This window comes from Zophobas morio, unplaced genomic scaffold (assembly GCF_036711695.1).
Source record: "Zophobas morio isolate AGI-343-1 ecotype UQ-CSIRO unplaced genomic scaffold, CSIRO_AGI_Zmor_V1 ptg000011l, whole genome shotgun sequence".
In the NCBI taxonomy this organism is placed as follows: Eukaryota; Metazoa; Arthropoda; class Insecta; order Coleoptera; family Tenebrionidae; genus Zophobas; species Zophobas morio.
In genome coordinates, this window is record NW_026972116.1 from 15,567,127 (window position 1) to 15,591,522 (window position 24,396).

The 24,396-nt window shown below is 32.0% G+C and overlaps 1 protein-coding gene and 1 long non-coding RNA gene across 4 annotated transcripts in view; one reads left to right on the forward strand and one right to left on the reverse strand.

Moving 5' to 3' along the window:
• The window catches only part of LOC135127027 (putative tyramine receptor 2), a 214,280-nt gene that overhangs the window by 187,003 nt on the left and 2,881 nt on the right, over positions 1-24,396 (forward strand). For all 3 annotated transcript variants that reach the window (XM_064053324.1, XM_064053326.1, XM_064053325.1), the window contains one exon: positions 6,085-6,155. The gene's annotated coding sequence lies outside the window, so the exon portion shown is untranslated. The remainder of the gene's footprint in view (positions 1-6,084; positions 6,156-24,396) is intronic.
• Positions 18,173-18,625, reverse strand: LOC135126649 (uncharacterized). Its single transcript, XR_010280106.1, has 3 exons — positions 18,416-18,625; positions 18,277-18,359; positions 18,173-18,218 (listed from the first exon to the last, which is right to left on the reverse strand). It is a non-coding gene; the product is annotated as an uncharacterized LOC135126649 (long non-coding RNA).

A 24,396-nucleotide genomic window follows, 5' to 3' on the forward strand; every position in this document is an offset into this window, starting at 1 on the left:
CTCCGAGAATTCTACATCCATGAGAATAGAAGAATGAACAATGGAATCAGAGGTCAACGAAGAATGAATAGGTGGTTCCACCAAGTAGTTTGCTGAGAAACAATCCGCGAAAACTTCGGCAGTAACATAATTATCAGTAATTAAGTCATCGTTATGATTTTTGAGTTGTGGAGTTTCTGCCAATCCGTTAATACTTGACCTTATATATTTGTACAGAAGTTTGGGATCCTTTGAGTTAGCAACGTTATTTTCAAATGAAATTCTAGCTTTCTTTATTGTATTCGACAATCTATTCGAATATGTTCGGTGTGATACATAATCACTTTGATTTCTAGAACGTTTGTAAATTTTCCAAAGGCGACGTTTTTCCTTAACCATTTTTAATATTCTCGAGTTGATCCACGGCTTTGTACCAGATTTTTTCGATGTAAATATTACCGTATGTTTTGCTACTACCGTGTTGAACGTAATTTTGAAAACGGCCCAACTTTCCAAAATGTTTGAGCTCGTTAAAATTGAAGTCCAGTCTAGATTAGCAAATTCGGAGTTAACTTCAACAAAATTAATGACGGATTTATTTTTGACGACCGTATGCGGTATCACTTTGTAGCATAACTGTAGTTGTCCTGAAATAACTACATGGTCCGATTTACCAATCGGATCCAAATACTGTATGTTTGTGAACAGATTTTCGTCGGATGATAGAATAAGATCTATTCTGGATGGATCTTGGTTTTGTCTATACCTCGTCGGTTGATTTACCATCTGGACAAGATGCGAGTTCTGCAATAATTTTACCAACAATTGCTCTGAAGTGGAGCGAGGATTTGACAGACAAGACATCCAGTTTACTTCGGGCATATTAAAATCGCCAAATAGCAATAAATGAGTGTATTTTTCAGATAAGCGATCCAGAGTATTAAATAACACTAAGTCATCATTAATAACAGTAGATGAAGGCCTATAAATACACCCAAGTAGAAGCGAACTAGTGTTAATTTTGAAATTAAGAAAGAGAGTTTCGATTTTATCAATGTTGACATCAAGAGGAGTGACTTTGAATACAGAAGTAATCGAATGAGATACATAGATACATACACCCCCACCACGTTTACCTTTTCGGTCAGTCCTGTATATTGAATAACCTGGTAAAGAGTATAGAGAATCGGGTATTGCTACATTTAACCAACTTTCAGTGATTAAAAATATAGCGGGTTTATTCGAGACAACAAAAGAACAGAATTCATCATATTTTGCAGGCAAAGATGCTATGTTAGTATATGCTATTAAAGGGTTACAAAATGCTTTAGAAAAGTTATTAGTATTCATCTTGAAGAGGAGAAATTAGAAACGACTCTGTTGGAGGAACGGGATCAGCTGTTTGATCTACAAAGTTTGCGTATGCCTTTTTCAGTTTACGTTGGGCTTTTAAACATTTATTTTTGATGCTTTTGTGCTCTACAAGAGGGTATACGTCATATAACAAATTTAACATTCCCTGTACATCAGTTGTGTATTTGTTAATAAGATCCATCACGTTGCTGTCTCCTATCACCTTATCCATAAACTCTACGAACTGGTTGAAGTCGACGGGATACTGTACCCCAGAATTGTCTATTAATTGTCTAACAGGTGTCAACAGTTCAGATGTAGGTGTGAGACTTTCAAGTGAGTCACTAATTTTCATTTTTTTGGGCTTTCTCTTTTCACGAGCATCTTTATCACGGAACATTTGAGTCAGATCCAAAGGAGTTACTTCATCTGGATCATCGTTAGTAGTTTGTCGTTTATTACTGGGATAAACCTGGTCTACAGATTGTTTGGCGTTTTCAGAGGGGGAAACTATAGAAGTGGATTTCTCGATGACATTCGGACAGTCAACTGCATAGTGACCAGCTGCTTTACATTTAAAGCAGACATCGTCGAAACTTAAGAAAAGTCTATAGTTAGTATCATCATACTTAAGAACGACAGAAGATGGGAGACTGATAGATGAAGGTTGTACGTAGATTTGTCGACGGAAGCTGAGCACATGTGAAAAAGCACTGTTCTGGATGCCGGCTCTGAGAAAAGTCATAGGCGAGACAGCTGTAAAACCCAACATTTTAACTTGATTCTCAACAATGGAGTGAGGAATCGTGGGGCATACATTGGATAAGATGATACGTTTAGCTGGGTTTAATAACCGACGAATTTTAATTTCAATTCCGTTGATAATGAGTGCAGGTTGTTCAGATACTATTTGATCTACAAGTGCCTTGTTACTCAAGTAAATACAAACTCGATCGTTGGACATACGAGATGCAAAAAGTATATCTTTAGGAGTCATCAGGTTACCAATCGCAATTACATAGTCAGTAAGTTTTAATTCACTAACTGCATTCATCACAATTGCTTGGTCTTTAGCAGGGAATTGAAACGCAGTTTCGGCCATAGCTATCGGGTATAAAAAAAATGCTAATAATACACTTTTCCCTTTCGGGAAATACCCACCGGTGTGAGCCCGGCTAAAGGCCGCGGCACAGCCGCGGTCTCTTGCCACCGACACAAAAAGTTATCAATTAGTAAAAACTAATCACTACAATGTAAGTAACAACTTAAAGTAGTACAACAATGAAAAACTCACAATTTTGTAAAGTCAATCTCTCCAAAATAAGCACAGATTGAGCAACTGTTCGGAACAAGCACTCACTTGTCAAGCACTCCCTTCTTGATCTTGATATTTATTAAAAACTAAAATAGGTTACATATAGCAACTATAAACAAAGCTCCTGATCTCCATTTTTTTCGTTTAGGGAATAGTGGATTCAAGCTAAATGCATATGTGAATAATAAACCACGGTATGGTGTAAAACAAGACAAGTTCTATGTAATTTGTTAAAAGCAGCAGTACAGCTTGAAATTCTTCTACAGCGAAATATGACCCTTTTAGGGAAAATTTGTTCTACGTCAAGAACAAAATAAGTAACTATTTAAAATTTTAAAGTAGAGTAGTTTCAGTTACCAGAGCGTACTGAAAATGAATGGTGTCTGAAATATTTAGCGAGTTTACATTGCTTAATTAAACCATAATTTAAACAGAGTTATTTAAAATTGTACGGTCCAATTCAATTGTGCATTGTGATAGCAGAAGAATTAATTATTATTTAATGGAAATGCAATTTTTATTTATTGTTAATTGTTAGTTGCGAATTTCAATTTATATTTATTGACTTCATTATTCGCATGCATATAGACGAATTTTTAAATAAATCAATGTAACGAATAAATTTCTACCTGTGTAGGTATACAGAGTACAACGTCAACGTTTCCTGTTTTACCGGAAGTGAAGTCACCTTCTGTGCTTTAAAATAGTTAATTTTTTATTTTGTTTTTGAGTGGGCGCAGTTTTCTGAATACTCAATTTATACCAGGTAACCAAAATTTCCAGAGGAATATGGTTTAGAATTTTCCTTTCAAATTTACTTGTGTTTTTGTTCCTGGAAAAGCCGGAAATGATACGAGTGGATTTATTACATTTCCAAACAAACATTTTATATAATTCCCCCTCGTGAAATTTATTTTCTGCACAGACAGCAGTTTTCAAATAAGCCGACTGTTCCTTTAACTTGAAGAGTTTATTCAAATAAAAACAAACTTTTTAGTTTTATTTAAAAGACAAAATTTATTTTAACAAATTATTTCACAGCAACAAAACTAAGACTTTCGTTTTTTTACAGAAAAAAGAAAACAACTTTTCAACTTAATGCTCACAAAAAAATGAGGCGATGTGTGTGTTATAGATTTGGCTGTACCGAAGTTCACTATATTCCACTTTCATGCTCCACGTCTTGCTCGTTACCCGAGCGTCGTTATGCACACAGAGTATCGATCGGTCCTGCTCTGATTCTAAAATATTTTCAACGCAACCAAAACAATACTCCCCAGATAATTCAGCCAAATTTATCCCTAAACCAAGAAGAAATGTTTAAAGCTCGAACTTAACCTTTCAACTTTACTCTTACACGAGCGCCATCAGTTGTGTTTAATTCTCTCGACATCTCAATTGTCTCTTATTTCTATTTCTGTGGGTTCCTCCATCAACGCCTGTTATTTGAACTCTCGGAGTTTTAAACGATCGCTTTTCACCCATTCGTTCGACAAGAAAGTCTACAAAATAAAGCTTCAGTTGTGCCACAGCATTAGCTGTGCGTGCTTTTCAATTCAATGCATGACGAACACACGAAATTTCAAGATCATCGACAACGTTAAAAAAAATTCCTTGGCACGTAAAACCCAGAACGTTTGCATCAAATGTATAGCGATGGTCCGAGAGCTCAGGGTTTGCACCCACTATGAAAATTTGTTTGTGCGTCGACCCGTGGAAAGGTAACTCATTTTTGATTTACCTAAATTATTCATTCGCTGTGTGGCCAATTAATGTTAATTAGAGTGAAATGAGAAATAATAATACCGATAATACTTACTAATGAGGGTGAATTTACAGCTAGTGTCGCTCTATTTTATGTCATTCGAATCCTTTTTGTGCGACTCAATTGGATTTAGATTTATAACGATATTAATGTTTGAAGCTGAAACTTAAATTGAAATTTCACGTCTATTTGAGCTTACATTGGTTGCGTAAAAGCGATATAATCATACATTTTAAGTACAATCCCTGTTTATAGTTGTCATAAAAAAATTAAAGCTACCTTATACGTTATCAAAGTAATTGTTGTTTCAACTTTGAAATCCTTCTCTAAAATTCGTCATAACCCACCCCACGCAGTGAATAGATTTTCCTCAGAAATTCCTGTAACACAACCGCGATAAGTGCTTATGATACGATTAAAATTCCTATTCTATACAACATAGCAACGTTTCAGTGCAGATTACGTTGCAATATGGCGTTGAAGCTCTTTAGTGGTGCTCTGATTCCCATCGTTTATGATACCACTTGAGCAATACACGTCGCATTGGCTAGAACGATAAACATAAAACCGGCAATTTTCTCTAAACCTGTCATAAGTACGTAGCGCAGACAATAAGTTCTACGCGAAGTCTACAAACCCATTAACTTAATGAATCATCTTGTCTGGCTTTAAAATTAAACTTAAATTAATTAAACGACTATATAGCACCTAACAGCTAAACTAAAACCAGAGAATTAATTTTAACTCACACTAGCGAATGCTCCCGGCTTCCGTTAGCGGTGTTGAACTGATTTATAAATTTTTGAACTACGAAACAGCGCTTGTTTTTATTAGTTATTTATCGCTGCTCGAGCTGGCAGCTCTGATAGCGTTTTCATAAATGTTTCCGGGAGATTTTTACACAACGCTTTCAAAGGTAATTAACACAGAAATTTTGCTGAAAATGTAGTTATATTGCCGCAGAAATTTGGGTTTTTAGAGCTGCTGGCTTCTTTCACAGGATCCAGAATCTAAATAGTCTCCCCCATACTGTCATGCGTTGTATGCCGGTCACGGTTTTATTTTATGTCACAGAAAAGCTTTAACAAATAAACATTAAACTTTAAATAACCATCAAGAGAAGTAGTTTGTAGAAGTACCCCGAATTCAATAAAATCTCAGTTGTCGTAAAGCCACCAAATTGTATTTACTGATTAACGACGCTACTAATTTTTAGTATATGGCGTGTCGAGATTACGACCGATTGAACTTTAGACTTAACAGTTTTATTCCGCGAAAATTCAAATCAAATATCAAAGCCCGCGAAATTTAAAAATGTAGGACCTACGTTGTGTTTGGAAACGAAGGATCTTAAAACGTTAGGATGTGTTCAAATCTCTACATCTAAATTTTCTCTACTCTAATGACTTCCTTATCCCGGAAGTTAAAAAGCGATCAGAAGCATTTAATTCCGCTGCCTTGCTAATTTTAGCGACGCACTTCGACCGAGTAATTTGTTTTTATACAGCTCGATGAGTAAATGTTTCTTTGAAAGTAATATTCGTCCGAAAGTTGGCTCCCAGGGTGGAACCTGTTGAACTGAAGCCAAATCGTTCATCAAATATTCCAGACGTTGCTTTTTTCTCACCGCCGAGTTTTCAAAGAAAAAATTACGACTTGTTTATTGTTTCAGGATCGTAATGGAGTCCGACGCGATTGGATGATTTGTTGAAAGCTTCAAGAAGTGCGAAGATGTAATTAAAGGTAAAAGAAATCCTTTTTATGGGTGCCGAAGAAAACGCGTTGTTCCGTGCGCTCCTTTGCTCCAATGAAAATTTTAATATAACCGCTTTTCTCGATCTAAATTCGGACGGAGAAATTAATCGCAAATTTAGAGCTTCCATTTGGAAAAATATTAAATGGGAATAATATCTTTTTTCATATTGTTTGAGAAGACTCGACAAAATTTGTTTCGGAAACTTGAGAAAGGCGTTTTAATTACCGAAATAATTACATTTGAAATTCTGGTTCGTCTTGTGATTTTTGTTCGCCTTGATAAATGCAAATTGTTTAGATTATGTTTCTGATTCAAATGTTAATTCTTAATGCTTCATTTATATTCAATGAGGCGCAAAAATTATGGCGACCACGCTTCATTCTGCCACCATTCTAACAAATTGACGAAAATTCTATTCATTGAAACCGTTAAATTTTAAGATGCTTTAAAGTTACATTCGTTCACTCGGTCTGAGCACCTCGTTAGAATATCATAGTTTCTAAAAGCAAAGTTATTGCCAGGAGATTGAAAATTTTAAATTTCGTCAACACTTTTAAAGGAAAACGGCTCCAGCCAAAGAGTATCAGTTTTAATCTCCGGCATTTCACAACTGCCACAAACTTTAGCTTAGCAAAAATCCTTTTTAAACACGGGCTTTCATCAGCAAAAAGCGTCAACATTAAAAACCCATTGTCACAACGGCAGCGTTATGATTTATAATTCCTGAGTAAACTCCGTCTGTAAATTAATTCAAACTCGTGCTGTCATTTTCAAAAAACAAAAACAGAAGGTTTATTTACCACTAGCCACAATTATTCTCCCCAGCGGTCAAATTCATCACAATATAATTAAATTGTGTCGAAGTAACTTAGTCGTAAGTTATTCTGTGACACATTGTAGAAATAATATTCCTCTGTGTATTGTGAATAAGCTTTGCGTTTAGCTAAAGCTTAATTTTATACATGATGCGGTGTAAAAAGAGGGACATAAACTTTTGTTGTAATCACTTGGATGGTACCACGGGAGCTTAACACCTCCAGTTATCCAGTTTAACAACTTAACTACAAGTTTAAAGTCTATTATCATTTACGCTAACGTAAAATCATTATCGATTATATATTGTGTTGCGTTTAATTATTATCGGCACAGACATCGCCATGGTTTCAAAGGATCCTCAGAATAACTATCTACGTTGAATGCTGAATACCACTTAGGAGGTCCTAATTAATTTTGAGACAGTGACAGTAGTTTGTGTATGTAAAGTGTATGATTTCAAATAAACCCAATTTGTAGAACAATCAACACCAAGTCAAAAAGTCTGTGTACTTCAGACAATATTAATATTAATTATTGCACACAATTGTATATTCAGAATGTTATATTTCGATCCACTAAAATTTTATCGTGTGATTTTGAGAGGTTGCCAGCACTATAGTAACTTTTTCAATCACGTGATTATCGCTTCATGTGGCTGCATTTACATTCAAATGGAACCTTTACACTAATGATCTGTAGACACAAGATACGGTAAGTCGAAAAGCACTACTTATTGTTTCCTAGTGTTCAGTCCTCTCAACATAATAAACTATGCAGAATTCGTACCAGAAACCTCGTTACCAGTTTGTTTGTCCTTAGCAAAAAATAAACGCGTTTCTTGCATTTGGAGCTTGGAAATTCGTTTTGTGCGGAGGGCTACATGTTGCATATTTGAAGCAATGCATTATTTTACAAAGGATTCTTGAGTTTGGCGCTAATAAAACTCTGTATGTAATCTCATTGTTTGCGACAAGAGTAATATAATTTAGATGCAGAGATACCTTATGTGCATATTGTCTTCGAGCTGGCATAGAAACAATGTAAATCGACTCAAGAGTCACTTTGGAGATAAATTGACTACATTTCCACTGGAAAGTCTCATGTGTCTGATTTGTTCTTTTATGAAAATATATATTGTGGAAATCATACAAAACCATTTATTTCTTTATGGTTTTGATAAACGAAGCTGGTTCTTTATCATCTTGCGAATGTTATTTGGGCAATTTTGTTTAAATTAAAAACAGAATAAAAATACGCCATCAAGTTTTGGTAAGAAAAGTACATCTAGACTTTTAAGAGAACAATGAACTATAAAAAAATAGTTGTATGAAAATTATAAGTAAAAATGTTAGCATTGCGTGTTAAAAAGTGTGAACCTTTCAACACAAACAATTTTGGTCATGCTGAACAATCGATCAGGTTATTAACAATTTTAGCTCGAAACGAATTTCTGATTTTACTTTTCTTGTACACAACGGATCTAAATTAGCTATTAATTTTAACCTTTTCTCATCAATGTATACAATTTTATTAACTCCCACTTTGAAGGAAATTAAATAATTATTCATTTTTCTGTTAACTTTTTCTAGGTGCAAAACGTGAGTTTGGAATAAGGAATATCAAATTACCATATCACACCTACATATTCTAAACAATATTTCTAAAGGTTACATTTTTTTTATTTTAATTTTTTCAATTATTTGAAGATAAAACTCAAAAAGTAGAAGTAAAAGATTTAATTTTCATTTTCCGCGTATTCGAACACATATTCTCAAGTATAAAACAGAATTTATTTTCATTTACGTTGTTAAAAAATACAAGTGCTATTTATGTTTACAGGGTTTATTACTGGGATATTTTTATTAAGGTTTTGTTTTACCTGTTTTTAAAACAAAAAGTGGTCTAGGGTAGCAGACAGAATTTCCATTTATAGTAGTAGTCCAACAAACAACTTCTTCGAAAAATTATAAAATTTGAATTTGCGAGCTTTACTATAAACTAAATAAACAAGGTGGACAACCACAAGTTGAGAAATTTATTATTTTATAATATTTAAGTAACATTTTCTATGTAAAATTTTTAGGTGACATTGTCAAGTTGTTGGTGGGGATAGATAGACAAATGTTGGTCATCATTTTATTATCTACACGATATTCCTAATATACAAATAAAACTTTATAGTAACCAATCCAATAGTGTCGGAAATTATCTATTTAATAAAATCGACCCAGACTAAGGACGATAAACAAAATAGACAAAAACAGAAGATCTGTTTTTCATACCCTGGGAGTCATCAAACGACGAAAAACGAGTTTATGTAAAAAAATTAAAAGACAATTAATGTTTTATTTTGTTGGCAATATTTTATTTAGTGAGTGTTCAGTTTCTCTTGAACAAAACTATATTTAAAAAGGTTGTGATATGCATATTTTCGTATTTTAAAAGAGCCTTTTTGGAGCTCACAGATGGATTTGGCATCTCCAAAGGCACAAAACGGAGTCCAAAGTAGCTTAAGCCGAAAAATTTGGACAAAAAACTGATTTATAGCTAAAATGTAAATATTTTTCCACGTTTGTTAGCCTTTAGAAGATGATAGAAATAAGGAAGATCTTGTTCAAAATAATACCTACATAAAATAAAATGGTTCATAAATTACTTCTTTTGGAAGTAATTTTAAAAATAGAAAATAATACTGGGATAAAAAGATAGCAACAAACATGCAACACAATATTATCACTGAAGATTAATTTAAATTTTTTGGGAAATGACGTTCTTAATTTTTTTCAAAATATAAATATAACAATAATCTTAATACTACTTTCCAAACGTGAGCTAAGGAAGTATTGTGACAAGGTCTATTCCACGAAGAGCTAGTAGCAACAAATAGTTTTCTCGACGTTTTAGGACCCCCAGAGTATGAAAAAATAGGGGTTCCGTTTCCGTGTGTTTGTGGTCTCTCTTTGTCGATTTTTATTAGACGGAAACGCCGAAACTACTGGACTGATTATTGTAAAATTTTGGAAGTATTTTAGAAATATAATGTAGATTTTAAAACGTCAACCAAAATTTTGCATAATATATGCTATTTAAATTTTATAAGAAAATATCATAAACCTGTACGGTTTATGAATCCACTTTGGTTTTTTATAATTATTATCATTTATTCACTGTGTAATCTTTCTAATAGTAAAGATGTTTTTATATGCATGCAAGGAAACCTGTGTAAATAACCTTAATCCACTTTTAAAGTAATAAAGAATTATTTTGTTTCTAGAATGTGAACGAAATTGGATTAAAGGATTCGTAGAAAATTCATACATAATTCATTTGTCTGTTTTCAGATATCTTGCAATGTATTCGACAACAAGTATAAATAATCGTCAAAGATATGTATGTATTGAATAATTTTTAGGATAAATTTAGGGATAAATTATAGTTACTACTTTATAATGTATATGTTTTATTGTTTCACTAATTTTTTGACGTTTTGTTATATTTCTAATAAACTTAAAACACAAACTGAATCTCAAATATTTACCAGAGTCATTTTACCAATGGACAAACAACTAACGATGTGTTGGAACAGAAATGTCGCGTGTTCGTATTCTAAATATTCTAAGTTAAGAAACACCAAATGAACATGAAATTATGCTTTCGTGAGAAATGGAACTAGAAAAATTGGTCCAAGGTTACTTCGATAGAACTCCCCTCGCCCTTGAAGTATAGTCCAACAAATCCCGCTTCTTTGAAAATTTATAAAGAAAAATTGTTTGCTGATAACCTTTATATATTAAAAACTAGTGGTGTAAAGATTTCAACGCATTCGGTTTGACAGTTTGAAAGTTATATTGCAACAATATGTTATTCGGTTTTGAACTTTTTCCAAAAATTCGGGATGTCTTAGGTGAAAATTCGACACGGATTCACACACAAGGGCATGAGTGTCCTATTTTATAAAAATAAAAAAACTCTTTATTATAAATTTTAGAGATGACGTCATCCCATTGGTGGTGGGGATGACTAGTCAAATTTTAGTTAGGGTTTAACCATCTAATGATATTTCTAATGTACATACAAAATATGACAACAATCGGTCCAGTAGTTTCGGAGATTACTTGTCTAATAAAAATGAATACAGACACAAGTTTTAAACAAAATGTTAGTAATATCTAATTTTTAATACATTTTTATTTGCCGGCGTAAGCTAAGGAAGTATTGTAATAAAGTCTATGTGGCGATTGGCTACTTTCATGTTTTCCCGAACAAATAGGTCTTCCGCTTCCATTTGTTTGTCGTCTCTCGCCTGTTGTATGTTTTCTGTGTCGATTTTTATTAAACAAAACTCCGAAACTGTTCGACCAATTTTGAAAATCTTTTAGAAATATAAAGCAGATTTTAAAACGCCAACCAAAATTTTTCGGATCATCTGCACCAACAATTTGATAGCATGACTACAAAATTACGAACAGAAAATGCTATTTAAATTTAATGATATTTCTCCTGTATTAGTGGTTTATGAATCCACTTTGATCAAAAGTGTTGAAATTTGAAACGTTTCGCACAAAATGTTAGTAAAACATCTAATTTTTAACACTTTTTTATTTCCCGTCGTAAGGAATGTATATTAGGATCCATCCGATGACTGACTACTTTCATGTTTTCTCGACGTTTTATGACCCCTAGGGTCTCTGTCGATTTTTATCAGACAAATAATCTCCAAAATTCCTGCACCATTGTTGTCAAATTCGGAGTTTAATGTAGATGGTAAAACGCTAACCAAAATTTGTCTAATCAACCCCACCAAAAATTTGATAACGCCACCTCAACATTTTACATGGTAAATGGACCACTATTTTTCTTAGATTGTGACTGGTATTATCTATATACTTTTAACTTATAGGGGTTGCCAAAAATGTATAAAATTGCTCGAAATCAAGTTTTGTAATTTTTAGGAAGAGCTGGATTTGTTCCTTCAGGGGTAAGTGGAGTTCTGTCTGAGTACCCGTAGACTATTTTTTTCAACGGAGTGATATCTAGAATAACAAAATTTACTAGGTATACAATTATAAGCAATATGCGTTCTTTTCAAAAATCCCGCTTCGATGAAATTATGCTTCATTATGACAGTTCTCACTTATCATTAATATCATTTGTAACCTGTCATTTAAAGTCATCGTTTTTATTGTTTTAGCGTTTTTCAATGTGTGAATTATAATAATTCTCGTTGATCTAAGCAAAAGAATATGCTTCTACCCCTAATTTATTAAACCATCCCTATTTTTTAAATAATAATATATTTTTTAGAAAAAGAATAAAAACTACTGCGTGAAAAAATGGCATGTAAAACTTTTGCAGAATAAATATTTCAAACAATTTTCACAGATTTCAGTATAGGAGCTAATTCCTAAGTCGTTAGCAACATATGTTTTAAAAAAAACATCGATAACCCAATGATTAAATTGATTTTTTTCGATTCGATCAATTAAAATTGTACAAAGATGTCTTGCTAAATTATTGTTTTGGTAAAAGTTTAATTCATTTTTCTTACCATTTTCGTCACACCACATTTCTGTTTTCTTTATCGAATTATCTATCACATAAGTGAACACTCTATACATTAACTCGTACAAAAATTTCTCGTATGTTTATCCTAAACCTCCTAATATGATAACTAGTGAAATTTGGCCAAAACAGTCCACATACTGTCGTAATTTTGTTCCAGTTTCAGTCTAGTTACCCCTCTAAATAAAACGGTAATACAGAAATATCAAATTCATCATTCATCAATATTTCAGAAATATTGTTTTTAAAATCAAATCAGATTTTACATTTCAAGACTTTTTCTATGATTATCTAAAAATTCAGTTTGGTTGATTAAAATTTCACAAAATTAAAAAAAATATATTAAAACTTAATTCTAAATTATTGCCAAAAGAGGCCATTAAAACAATATTTAGTGAATGTAGAGACTTTTATCTGTCAAATTTAATTATTTTAGAAATCAGCATTTTACGTAAAAAGTACCACAAATTAATATATTTTGTACACAAAAAATAAAAGTTATAGTATCCAAGAATTGAAAATAGCATCAGGTGCACTGTCGTATGTAACAGTGGACGCCTATCAAGAAAGCTCTCTTGTATACATCTTCCTAATATACAAACAAAGCTGTTTGTATAAATCTACGTCAACAAATTACAAATTCTCTTGAACTATAAAGTACACCAAACATTTTTTTAAAGATCGGATCTTATTCCTTCTTAAGTTCAGTTCAATCTTGTTGGACGATTCAATATACTTGTAATGCATCTTTTGTTAAAATTAATATTTACACAACCCTATTCTCTAGATGTTTCCATTGCCTAGCTACAAATGGTAACAAACACCAACCCTTCCACGCGTAAAGTGCACAATGTCCCCAATTCATCTGAAAAATAAGTGTCAATAGCAATCCTCGCAGGTTTCAGGCCATCACCTGAAATGACAAAGTGATAAATGAGGCCACATTTCAATTCATCAAGTGATAATTTCCAGATACGACAAAGGCAGCCACAACAGACCGCCCGAAATGACACTCTGAATTATTCAGAGGCGAGTACGTTTCAGGAATTGAAAATTTTAAGCCATTACTTCAAAGTTTCTCAGACAATAGAGACCTACGTCTCACCGTTGTTTTTCTTCGAGCTTAACACGGCTTTCGCAATTTGCGTCGCTGAAAAGGCAGTCTGCATTTTGGTTCAATTTTAACGAGCTGCAACGCTGACAAATATTTTATCTTTTTCAGTGCAGTCACATCTTGTCGTCGAGCAAACGGTATTGAACTAGGATTTTATTAGATAAACCAATCTTTTCACTTTTTTGGAGCTGCGCTGTCACTGATGCAAGCAATTTATCTTCGAGTGAAGAATCAGGTCTCGGCTTTTTCCGTACATGCGTTACAGATTTATTTATTTATCGTAGCCTAGATCTCGTCCTTGAAAGGTTTACTTAACATCAGGCCCTTTTTGGACGTTCAGGAGATGATAGGTTAATATGCAAAGAGCGTGCTCCTGTAATAATTCGCGTAACTCGATTAGTTAAAAAATGGAGGAAGCGCCGGATTAAATTTATTAGCATACATTATATTTCACAATTTCTCTAAAATATAGAAGTTGACACGACAGCGCTGAATACAATTCTGCTGTAAATATTTGTGAAGAAAAATCCAGTTTTTAGCGGAGTGGAGTCGCGACCTAAAAACCTTCCCGAAATTTGAAAAAAAAATTCGTTGATGGTTATTTCCACGGAAGATTATAAAAAATTTGTGTGACTTTTGTTTTCTGATAATCTCTATAAAAGTTTACTTCAATTTTTCAATTCTTCAATGTTTATTTTTTTTGTTTCTTCAGTTTTTCTGTTTGAAATGTTTCGTTTCGATTTTTGTTTTTTTTATTGTTTCGATAAACATGATTTTTTTTTCAATTTTGATTTTTTCATTACTTCGTTTCTTCAATTTTTCGCTTTGCGATTTTTCTTGAATTTTTTTAAATTTTTGCCATTTTTTGGTTCATTAATTTTACATTTCTTCAAATTTTCGATTTGCAATTTTTCGTTTTGGTTTTTATTTTTTTTATTTTTACAATTTATCGATTTTTCAATGTTCCAATTTTACAATTTTTTGTTTTTCCAATTTTAATTGTTTCAATTTTTGGTTTCAGTTTATCAAATTTTCGTTTTCTTTGGCTTCTTCAATTTCTCAAGTTTTCAATTTTTCGATTCATTAATAATTATTAATTTCTTCAGATTTTCAACTTGCAAATTTTCGTTTCGGCTTTTTATTTTCTTTATTTTATAATTTTTTAATTTCAGTTTGTTTAATTTTTTGTTTCTTCAATTTTTAGATTTGCAATTTTTCAATTTTAGAGTTTTTATGATTTTTTTTTAATTTCTTCAATATTCATTCAGGTTTTCATTTAAATTTTTTTTAAGTTTTCTGTTTTTCAATTTTTGGATCTTTCAGCTTTTAGTTTTTTAAATTTTTGATTTCTTCAATTTTTCGGCTTCGCACTGTTCTGATTTTATAATTTAATTTTTCTTTTTTTCAGTGACGGAGCTTTCAGTTTTTGGATATTTCAATTTTTCGATTTGCAATTGTTCGGTTTTCTATTATTTGATTTTTCAAATTTTATATTTTTTAATTTTTTCGCTTCTTCAATTTTAGATTTTTCGTTTCTTGAATTTTTAATCTGCAGTGTTTCTAGTTTTCATTTTAAGTATGTATCTAATTATAATTATAATTTAAAAAAAAAATTACTTTTTCAATTTTAGCCTTTTACATTTTTCCAATATTTTAAATTATTTTAAATTTTTTAATTATTAGATTTTAAAATGTTTTCATTTATTCGATTTTTAAATTTTTTGAGTTTTCATATTTCAGTTTCTCGATATTTAATTTATCAATGTTACCTTTTTTCCACTACATAATTTCCATTTTACAATTTTTTGATTTTCCAATTTTTACATTGGATTCGCTTTTTATTCTTTACAATTTTTCGATTCGTCAATTATTTTCGAATTTTACGTTTTTCAATTTTTAGTTTTTCAGTCTTAATTTTTCGTTTCTTATTGATTCTTTGGTTTGCAATTTTTCGATTTTCCAATTTTTCGATTTGAAATGTTTCGTTTCGGTTTTTCATTTTCTTTACTTTTACAATTTGCCGATTTTTCAATGTTCCGATTTTATCATTTGTTGTTTTTTTTAATTCTTAATTTTTTCAGTGTCTCGCTTCTTCAGATTTCGCTTTACGATTTTTCAATTTTTCATTTTTTTGTTTCTTCAGTTTTTTGCTTTTGCAATTTTTCGATTTAAAGCCTCTCGAGTTTTCAGTTTTTCATTTGCCAGTTTTTGGATTCTAAGAATTTTTGCATTTTTCAAATTTTCGATTTGCAGTTTTTCGCTAGGGTTTTTTCTTTTCTTTATTTTTACAATTTCTCGATTCTTCAGTGTTCCGATTTTATAATTTTTTTTTTTCTATTTCAACTCTCAATTTTTCGTTTCTTCAGTTTTCTGATTTTCAGTTTTTCAATTTTTATTTTTTTCCTCAATTTAACAATTGAGTTTTTTCGATTTTCCAATTTTTGAATGTTTCAAATTTTATATTTTCCATTTTTCGATTTGTAATGTCAGGAGTTTTCAGTTTTTAATCTTTCGATTTTTAGATTTTTCAATTTTTTATTTCTTTAACTTTTCAGCTTTTCAATGTTCTGATTCTATAATTTTTCTTCTGTCAATGATTTTTCAATTTTTGGAGTTGCAATTTTTCGGTTTTCAATTTTTTGATTTTTCAACTTTTAGATTTTTTTACTTTTAGTTTTTCAACTTTTCGTTTCTTCAGTTTTTGATATGCAATGTTTCTAGTTTTCATTTTCAATATGTATCTAATAAATAATAATAATTGTTATTAAAAAAAATCACTTTTTCCATTTTATGATTTCAGAATTTTCCCATTTTTCAACTATTGGATTTTAAAATTTTTTCATTTATTCGCTATTTATTTATTTTTTAATTTCTCTATATTTGATTTTTCAATTTATTCCATCTTTCAGTGCTACAGTTTTTCTGTTGTACCATTTTGAGGATTCTGTAATTTTTCAATTTTACAATTTTTCCATTCATTAATTTTTTTCGAATTTTAAGTTTTTCTTGTTTTATTTATCAATGCTTCAATTTTTCGTTTTTTCAGTTCGATTTGCAATTGTTAGATTTCAAATTTTTTCGATTTTTTTTTGATTTTTGGTTTTTTCAGTTTTTTAAATTTTTGATTTTTCTATTTTTTCCGATTTTTTAATTTTCGAATCGTAAAAATGGAAAAATTGTAAAATTGGAAAGTCAAAAATGAAAAAACGATAAAGTGTAAAATGAAAACTTTGAAGAATCCAAAAACTTCAAGAACTTGAAAAATTGAAAAAACGGAAAATTCAAAAATCAAAAGAATAAAAATTGAGAAACTTCAAAAGCGAAAAAGTGGTAAATCAAGAAAATGAAATATTGTAAAATCGAAATAATGAAAATTAAAGAAATCGTCAAATCGAATAATTCAGATACTACCCAAAATTACAGAATCGAAAAATTTAAAATTTGGAAAATCGGAGAATTGAAAAATCGAAAATTGAAAATTCTAGAGTGTAATAAACGAAAAATTATAAAATCGAAAGAAACATTGAAAAAGTAATTGAAATGAAAAACGAAAAATTTTGAGATAAAATGGGAAAATTAAAAATCAAGCACGTGAAAAATTGAGGATATTAAAAACTGAAAAATCTAAAAATAAAAAATTGTAATATCCAAAATACTGCAAAATTGAAAAATTGCAAATCGAAAAAATGAAAAAAGCGAAAATTGAAAAATTGAAAAAATTAAAGTCGCATAAACAAAAAACATTGAAAAGGAAAAAAATGAAAAATTAAAGAATGAAAAAACGAAAAATTGTGATATCAAAAAATTGGCCGAAGGTAAATAAATTCAGACATCTCTAAAAATTAACTATTTGATTTTGGGAATTTTATTTTTTGATGATATATAATTATAAGTTAAAATATCTGTAAAGAAGCGTGCTACGCCTTGATTTCTTGTGAGTTTTTCCATTACAAAATTTTGTGAAGACACGTATATTAATTTGGATAGATACAATATACTTAATATTAACAATAATAGTACTGTATTCACAAATTTTCGGGAAAAAGGAGTTAGTCGTTCTTGATTTAATCAATACAATAAACTGCCTCAGTCATTATTTTTTTTGAGTCAGCCTGTATAAGTAAATCTAAAAACTATGAGTGTACTGATACTGCATACTGTTACGAAATAAGCCCATACGCCGCCCCGGTACGACGCCTATGTGTCTTCTAGCATGTACGCGTTGTTTCTCGCATGTCGTCTGTAAAGTCACTAGATATATAAAGTACCGCAATTGGGCGCCATATTGTGTCCGCGCCAAATTCAAAATAAATAAATAAAAATTAACGGACTCGATACTTGCGTACAAAGCGTAAATGTAGATTTTTTTCAAATAAACATTTATTTATGTTTAAGCGTTATTTGTTCAGTGCACTTAAATGCCATTGATAAACATAAGGGGTGAGTAAAAAATATAGATGAGAAACCTTGCAATACCAGTTTATTAACAAAATTTCGGCCGCAACAGTTTCCTTCCATCTGCTCGCTTTGCTTCGAATTGTTGTTCAGAAAAATGTAACTAAAAGTAAATGGTATTTAACATTGTGCAATTACATATTCAAGCTTTAGCAAATTACTTCGCAAATTCTGGAGTTGTCGTTCAAATCGTCCCGGCCTATTAAATTCTCCCACATCTCTCTTCTAGACCTATTACTAACACCTGCAACAATTTAAATTAGTTGAGAAAACTCAACTGAAAACTTAGTTGTAACCTACCTGTTGGAAGACGAAACAATCGGCTTTTATTTTTACACAAAGGAACAGAACAACTTGGCATTTTAAAATAAAAGTCATAAAACACCACAAAAAAAACACAAACAACTTTACAAAAAACACAAACAACTTTGCAAAAAACACAAACAACTTTACAAAAAACACAAACAACTTTGCAAAACAGAACTTACGCCACGAGGTGATGCGTTAAAGAGCGTTTGACAATTAACATTGACGTTTGTCGGTCGCCATATTGTGTCCGAAATATACGTTCTCTCTCTAACACATTGAAACATTCAATTGCGGTACTTTGGTTATCTAGGGACTTTAGTCGTCTGACTCATCGACCGCGCGGATACAAGCGGATGTCGCGACGAGCCCAGAAGAAGTCTCGAAGCGGCGCTCGAAAAGCCTGGAAGCGGATGTCGCGAATACTCAAATCGAGAAAGAGCTGGATCGCCGAAATATGGATTTAAATAGAGGCCACCGTCGGGAATGATTCATTCATTATTCAGTCAAGAGTGGAGTGCATTTAAGTTGCGAAGTTGTTTTGTACGTAATCGCAGTTAGTCATGTAAATACCAGTTAAAGAAATAAATTGTTGAGTTTTTACCTACGCCCGATTAATTATTCGCCCGTCAAACGTAACAATACTTTAGATGGAATTTATTCAGCAAAATTTTGAGATGACGTCATTAATTTTTTGGATTCATTAACGATTTGGTAAATCTGTTTACGATAACTTCACAGTTAAATTACAAGATGTTAGTAGTTTCAAAGATTTAATAAAAATCCGGACAAACGACAGACAGACAGACAGACAGACAGACGGAAACGGGAGACCTATTCCTTCGTACACTAGGGGTCATGAAACATCGAGAAAACACAAGAGTACCGAGTCGACTGAAGTTTGAAAGTCCAGTGAACTAAATAAAAATAAACCATGTAGGAAGAGTTGTGTACTAAATTCTAAGAATTTAGTTCTTAACCTTTTCTTTAACTGAAACACTGGAATTGAGCTTAGTTTTTTGGCGCCTTTTCCTTAATCCGCGCAATTATGTTACTTCTCTGGAAAAGATAAAACTGTTAAGATTATTTTTTCGCCGTCGCGGCACCGAAACTTTCCTCATTTCAAGCAGAGAGGGACAGAAGGTAAGTTCCCGGCTGTGAAATTTAAGAAAACATTTCTTAATTAATCAAACGGCCGGTTATGGCAAACCGCGAGTGTCGCTTTTTAATAAAGCGAACGTTTCCAAATAAAATAACAAAGCAATTTTGTTGCGTCAAGACCGCTTAACCGTCAGCTGTTGGCGTCCCAATAAAGAAAAATAAATTATGTTGCGCACAAAGTTGATTTGGGACTTTGTTATTTATGTAAAGGTGGTTGCGATGGTCTGACATATGTTGTAATAATTTTAAAGCCCTCATTTTTATTGCCGCCACTAAATCTTTAGAACAATATAAAAAATACTGCTGGGAAAGTTAAGGGCTTTTGTTATCTGGAGATACTTGCCATCGTAAATTCCACTAAGCGAGGGTAACATGTTGTAATTTTTTCTCGGCTTTCCTTGGAATATAGGCCTATATATTACAATCTCAGGCGTCGCACAATCAGAACCTATCGTACACAGCTTGGTTGATACAGCGGGTTTAAATCTTACCTTAGCAGGTATGAATTAATGAGAACAAACACGGGCTTATCTGAGAATGAAAAAATATATTAGTGATCAGTGTTGTATTGGCGTTGTAAAACTTCCAAAGTTATTGCAGCGACGTGGAAGTTTACATAAGACGCGTATTTTATTAAATATAAGGAAAATAAAACTGTCAAGAGTAAACACGCTGAAATGAAAATTTTTACAAAACGCGCTCTCGACCCCTTTTCTCTTTAGTAATTGTGGTATATGGGTGACTGCAAACTTGATTATAAAGAATGGAAAACTTTTCCGAGACTGGAATAGTAAAATTAAATTTGAAAATATTCACAAATACGTGAAATATAAGGCGTTTAAGATGTTGCTATTTTATTAAATTTGGATTAAGGGAAGGTGGAACAAAATCTAATAAACCAAAAGTTGCTTGGATCAATAAAAATAATTGAACAGTAAAAACTAAAATAGTTTCTGCTGAAGATCAAAGAATCATAAAATTGGAAATTTTAAATATACATTGAACGAAAAAATTATAACCATAGGGGACAGAGTAAGACTAGATTTATATTTGAATTGTTGTAGACACATCTGGATAATCCTGTTTAAATTCAAAATGCAAAATATGGACGACAACATTGATTATTCCTCCATTTTTGCGAAGAAAAAACTAGGAATAAGCGAACTTATTTCCGAGCTCCAAAAACTGCTCCAGCTTTCAAAAATGAAATCAAATGCTGCAAATCAAAACAAACATTTAAGTATCGCAAATTTAAATACAAAGAAAATGGAAATTACCTTAAAAGTAACTGAATGCAATTACCCAATAATACAACAATATCATACGTCACTATGCCCAAAACACCTGCCGGATATTATACTTTCTACCCGTTCTTCCCAAAAACTGCGTGGGCGCGGGTCTTCGGATGAAGTTTACAATTAAAACCCATCTAAGCAAATGACATTAAAAAACGTACGTGATCTTGTGCTTTTATTTCAGTTAAAATTCAAATCCTATCTCTCTCCATAATGATAACGAATGCGTATTAGAATTACAAAAACTTACATTATGCCAAATTATGCATTAATTCAAGTTCAAAGTGAGTTCATTAAGAATACATCAAGGACCCAGAGATTTCAATATCACATAAACATAACAAGGCACAATCAAAATCAAAATAATAAATCCAAAATGTTCAAATTCAAGCTGTAAGAAAATAATACAATAATATAATATAATACATGAACATAAAATACACCTTGATTTCCAGCCCATAATGGCATTAATTTAACTGATGATAATTTTCAAGGCCCTTCTCTCAAAATGGAATACCGTTTAAGATTAGTTTAAATGATATAATAAATGAACTATTTTAAATCTCGAGCCAGAAGTTATGAAGTGTGGATACTGTACATATAATTATTTAAGTAAAAATTTGGTCCAAGGTTATTTCGGCAGAACTTCCCTGGCCCTTGAAATATAATCCGACAAATCCCACTTCTTTAAAACATTATAAAATTTTGATTTTGCCGATTCCGTTTTGTGATAACCTATATAAAATAAAAAACAACGGCATAAATAACACCCCCACAACCCCTGCGGTCCCAAGTACGGACAATGTAAAATATATTTAAAGCACATAACCATTCGAGATACGCAAAGTGTCCTCTCAGCACTATTGGCAACATTAAGTTCAAGTGTTTGTGTTTATACATGGAAAGAATGTCAGGTAAAAATGACTTTGATTTGAATAAGTTTGCCTTCTGAAAACAGAGGACTAAAATCATTAACCAATTAAACTACATTCCAACAAAATGTTCTGAACATTATAATTCGTATTTTATCATTATTAAATAAACCCGTGCGTATTCTTATTTTTTTCCGAAAATTTGAACAAGTATAGCAGTATATTGTTGTATAATATTCAAATCATTTTAATACAGAATTCATTGAGATGACGTCATAAAATTGTTGGTGGGGGCAATTAGCCAAATTTTGATTAGCGTTTAACCAATTACATGATATTTCTGTTATACATACAAAATTTGAAGATAATCGGTGCAGTAGTTTCGGGGATTACGTGTCTAATAAAAATGGATACAGACGCCAGACAGACACAGAGACGGAAACGGGAGATTATTTTTTCGTATTCGTCAAGAAAACATGAAAGTGTCAAGTCGCCCCATGGACTCGATTACTATACTTATTACGCTCGGGAAGTAAAATAACCAAAATTTTTAGATATATTTATGGTTATTTACAATAATTTGCGCCTGAATAAGCGAATTTCCGCCACGTGTTTCTCATATGAACATTTACATGATTGTTGTAAAATGGTGTTAAAAGCAGGAAAAGTTAAAAATCATAACGTGAACCATGAATTTACAAACAATAAAATTCAATATGTTTAGGAAATACTCAAAGTTTTACACAGATTCGATAAGAAAACCATTAATAAACTGATATTTCACTAGTTACACTCGTTGAAGCGGACTGTAGCGTCCAACGTGAATCATTTGTGGTTAAAAAAAGTTAAAAATTAGCACTGTTGTATAACAAGTGGGTCAAAATTGCACTCCCTGGTTTGAGAATCGCGCGTCCGATTCTGAAACTTTTTCTACCTGTTTCGCATTCCGAAAATCGCTCCCCAAAACGGAAGGTAACATTAGTGTTTTGATAATCCAAACACCCCGCCATAAATTTACATGTGAAAAGAAAAAAAAAATTGAAAGCCGGCGAAAGATTCAAAAATTCAAAAATTTGGCTTTGGCTGTGATCATCTGACAAAATGGAATCCTACGTTGTGTTTTTGAAAAATGGCGGGATGCGTTCAGATGAAATGGTGGACCCCAAGGTTGGAAAAGTACCGCTAAATAAAACACAAAATATATGGAGGGCACAAAATTGTTTATTCCTCCACTGACAAAAAAAAAAAAGAAAAAAAAAGCTGCGACTAAGTTGTGCCCGTTGTGGACACGGCTTAATGTTCAGCTACAGAAAGAAAACTTTGAACGAAATCGAATTAAACGTTCTGAATCAATGCAAATATTTGAATATCTCAAATTTGATAAAAACAAAGCAAAATCTGAACTGGATGCAAATACACAAGTTATTACGGACATGTAGCGGCAAATTTAAAATTATGGCAGTCAACAAGAGAACAAAATTGTAACAAAAAATTATGCAGCGACAGCGGCACCAGAGCCGCTATAAGAGTGCGGCACTCGAACTACGTCAATTTCATTCTAGACCACAACAAAAATACCCATAGTACAAGTAGTTGTAGTACAAGTGGAATTTGGGACTCCTGGTTGTGGCTGTTCTCCTACCCACGACGTTGATTCTATCTATCGCAAGCACTGCCGTACAGCACTTCTCTATTACGGATATGCCGTACGAGCAGGCCGTTACGGTCGCAAACTCGTGGTTGAGTCTCGACTATTGGGCCAAGCGTCACGTCATGTCGACCGCCCTTAACTTCTATTAAAGCCTACATCCTTTGTGCAGATGGCGCAATAAATCCCGCTAGCTCGACTAGGAACCGCGCCCTCCGCGTTTGCCACGTATTTCGGTGTTATTTGGCCTCAATTCCATTTAAATATGACTCTCATATTAAACTACAGCTGAACACAGGTGTCAAAGTTTTAAAAGGAGCAATAAACAACATTTAAATTCGCCATACACTCTCGCGAAAATTTAAACAGCAAAGAATTCTTATGTAAGATGAAGATAATTTATATGATCGAAACATTCATCAACAAAATATTTACATGAAAAAAACTAGGAAAGATTTATAAAAAACAAAAAGATCTGGTGGGAAGTAGAACTTGTGTAAACAAAAATATACGTGAGGTTAGAAACTGCAGAGCATGAAAATTTGCGTTCAATGTAAATTAGCACTGCTGAACAAAAAATGTTAAAAAAAAGTTTCTAAAAAAATTGCGTTAAAATTGCTTCGTGTGAACTTTTTTTTATAGAAACGACGTACAATATAAGTTTGTTATTGTTTTTACTTCATTGACTTATAACAGAAAAATGTCGTCAGATACAACTTCTTCAACATCTGGCAAAATGCGATATTTTTAACAGGATTTTAGTCGCATCACTTTAAGCTCTTGCAGCTTTAAGCTGTTTGTTCTCAATGTTGTTTCTTAATATTTTTATTTGAAAAGTCTTTAGAACTGTACATAAGATTCATCGCCACCGGTGAGATTTTGCTTTTTTCTTTCTAAGAACATTATTGTACGGGCATAAAATTGTTAAGAAGGTGGATTGTTAAACTATTACTCTAAGTACGGAATCGTTATTTTATTCCGCCGTATTATATTTCTTGT